The 3,499-nt window shown below is 44.8% G+C and overlaps 1 protein-coding gene across 1 annotated transcript in view; it reads right to left on the bottom strand.

Annotated features, from left to right (window-relative positions):
- Positions 1-3,499, bottom strand: part of NOTCH2 (notch 2) — a gene marked incomplete at its 5' end in the record, with an annotated part of 74,808 nt that overhangs the window by 52,798 nt on the left and 18,511 nt on the right. The gene's annotated exons all lie outside the window — the stretch shown is intronic.

The following is a 3,499-nucleotide window of genomic DNA, read 5'->3' as shown; positions in this document are numbered from 1 at the left end:
TTTCCCGTCATTGTTGCTGAAAGGCAAGATTTTATCTTTACGGAAAAAGCAGCAAAATAAGAAAGAGAAAGCACGCGCTTTTAACAGAAAAGGAGCGGCAAACTCTGTCTGAGGAGTAGGAAATCAGACCAAAAGCAAACAGTTTCTCAAAAGCTAGAAAAAGTATTTTAAAAAACTGCACAGTTATGTAGTCCAGCCTACCACCTGTCAGGGAACTCCAAGAGGCAGATGATTACCAAAAAGAACTGGGACAGATTCTGTATCAGCAAAGGATGCTTCGGTACTACTTTACTCAAAACTATTCTTCATCGGACACAGTAGAGGTTCTTGATTTTTCTAGCAAGGAATGGGACTTGTTTCCTCATGCCGTGAAGCACAAACTGTTTTCACACACATGCCAGGTCATCGTCCACAGCACAAAGATTAAATAAAGACTAAAACTGCAAACGGACCGCTCCAGAATTCTCTAAGATTGCTTGACAAGTGAAGTATTTGAGAGACGAAACTGCAGAAGAACTGTTACGAAGACAGCACATCTCCACGGGTATGCATTTTTAGAAAAGACAACATCCTTTCATTTTCGGATGACTTTACTTACAAACATGCATATTTGGGTCCTTTTTTTTGTTTGTTTGTTTAAGCAGCACACAATGTCCTCTAACCTCAAGGTCTCACTGGAAGCCTTTGATTTCCTGAAGTGTTCATCTCAGTTCAGCACTGCTGGGCTACAAGTGTTTATCAGGACAGGCTCCAAATAAGAGTTGTTTGCTCAGCTCTTGACTTACCTTAGAGATGATTTACAAAGTCATAAACCACGTTTGTGCAAAGGATGGACCTGCACTTACACAACATTTCCTTATTGCTGAGTAACTCCTTTTTTATTGTAGTTTACTCCTGTCAGCATTAGCTACCGTTTAATCTTGGAAAAAGAAATCTCTCTCTCCAAACTATTCCACCAGTCCTCCACCTACTCTCCCTGTTTTGTGCTCTGCCTCAGTGCCAACCCTCGTATCTCCAGGCTGGACCTGTACTATTACCCTGCACCTTCTGGGTCTCTGATTGAAGATGCAGGAAAGGGACTGAAGGCCATTCAGAGAAACAAGCTTCTTTTAAGAAAACCCTGCCAAGATGACAGAGCAGACTGCTGGGATGACCTGCAGGGCCACGTTAGAACAAGAGGCATTCAGGTGACTTGCCAGACGTTTGTCCACTCACACCACCTGGCTGCAGCCACTGTGGAGCTGGAAAGGACTTTGGGGTGCCACAGGACATCACTTGCACACACGCGGCCACGTTAGAACAAGAGGCATTCAGGTGACTTGCCAGACATTTGTCCACTCACACCACCTGGCTGCAATCACTGTGCAGCTGGAGAGGACTTTGGGGTGTCACAGGACATCACTTGCACACACGTATTTTGGGCAGAAAGGAATTCACTACAGATACAATAAACAAATTCTTAAAGGCCAGCTGGCCAACAGTGTTTCGCTGCACAGGGAACAAGAGGCATTCAGGTGACTTGCCAGACATTTGTCCACTCACACCACCTGGCTGCAATCACTGTGCAGCTGGAGAGGACTTTGGGGTGTCACAGGACATCACTTGCACACACGTATTTTGGGCAGAAAGGAATTCACTACAGATACAATAAACAAATTCTTAAAGGCCAGCTGGCCAACAGTGTTTCGCTGCACAGGCTTTCAAGCAAAGCAAGGTAGAGAAGGCCCCAAACACAACCCTCCGCTGTCACCACGAGCCTTCAGCCTCCAGAGACGTCCAGATCAGCAGTTAGGCTGCAGAGGAATGGCTATCACTAAGGAATTCTGTGGATGCGCAGAGCTACTGCTCCACGTGTCAAACACATGCCAATAGGAACAGGCATGGCTGCCTCTGAAGCTACTCATATTTTAGCTTGAGCACCAAAACTGGCACTGTTCACTTCAGACAAGACAGTTCTGCTCCCCAGAGGCTCTACTTGTTGTTCAAACAGCCAAGCTACTGTGTCCTAAACGGTGAAACCAGGTTTAGTTCCAAACTGACCTGATTCTTGAAGTCTACATAGTCAATGGCCTTGAGAAGCCATCATCTAAGTCCGCTGATAACCTTAACTTCACCGTAAATAAAAGAAATTCTCAGAACACCTATCCCATTAAATTGCTTTAGAAAGCCACGGGAACATAAGGCTTGGGGACTTCCTCTCTCTTTGCAGGGTTTCACTGAAGGAAAGCACCCCTCATGCACACAAGGTTTTCGGGAGAGACTGTCCACACAGAAGAAAGATGGTACCAGACTAGGCCACACCACAGGGCTAACGATTTTTCCTAACGCTAGCCGGTCAGGGCCCAGAAGAGCTTCAGAGAGGGAACCACCACAACTGCACCGCAAAGAACTGCAGTGGTTAATCAGAGAGACAATCTACCACAAAACCGAACAGAACCGCAGCCTATTGCCTCCAAGGGCTCTTCCAGGTGAGTTGCAGAAGTCACCCCGGCTGACAGCAGCTATCCGCCCAAATTCTGTAAGCCAGGCTAAATTTACGATGCCTCTGCAAAGCAAAATAACCCCTTCTAGACTATATATACGTATGCTGTACACGCTCATGATCCATCGTATCCTCTACGCTTCAGGAATAAGCTTGAGATTAACTACTGACAGATGCTAGGAGCCATAACAAGGTTTATGATTTCTGTGGCATGGAGCAAGATTTTAGGGGTCACTGAAGGGTTGTTCGCTCCACGCCCAAGCTCTCTCCATGTTTTCCTTTGTAGGTGGCACTTTCTGCAGGCTCGAAGGGCATAGAGAAGCAGTATAGAAGCAAGCGTTCTTGCTCATTAAGGGGAGGACTCATTTTCTCCTGCCTACATAGTTTCAGAGCTATGCAAACAGTGGTGCATTTCGCTCTCTTATGTGGTTTTAACTTCATTTAAGAATATATGTCATCTTTCAAAGTTAACGAGGGTTCTTAACTGGCAGCCTCCTTTGCAGTTAATGTCAACCGGTTTATAAAGAGAATGATGCTCTCCCAGGAAAAACAAGCTAGAACAGTATGAAACCTCTGGTCTTCAGTAGACAAACTCCTCACAGTGCATTTGTGTGAATTACCAATGACTACAGATATTCTGGTTTCTGACATAATATTTTCTAGATACAGAGGAAGAGGTGCTAAAGGTTCTTCAGAACCTGAGGAGCTAGTTCAAGCTTAGTTCCAAAACAAAACAAGTACCCCATTTCAGTTTACGAAAGGAAAATGCAGACTGAGTCCTCACCTCTGTTTTCCAGTTTTAGGGCTGGTTTTTTACCTATGATTTTGAAAGAAGGGCGAAACTACACTCAACTGAAAAAGTGTGCCAGCTAAGAATGACTAGTATGACTCAAAAAAAACCCACCCCAAAAGCGGAGGTATTTGTTTATGCTTGAGGTATGGAGATATTCTGACTAAAGACTTCGAATTTCCTGTAAGCTGCTTCCTTACATCACACATAACACTTTCTTGAAATTC

The sequence above is a fragment of the Buceros rhinoceros genome, unplaced genomic scaffold (genome assembly GCF_000710305.1).
Source record: "Buceros rhinoceros silvestris isolate BGI_N320 unplaced genomic scaffold, ASM71030v1 scaffold12525, whole genome shotgun sequence".
Lineage (NCBI taxonomy): Eukaryota > Metazoa > Chordata > Aves > Bucerotiformes > Bucerotidae > Buceros > Buceros rhinoceros.
Note: the sequence above shows the minus strand (reverse complement) of the source record. Positions and strands in the feature narration are given on the sequence as shown.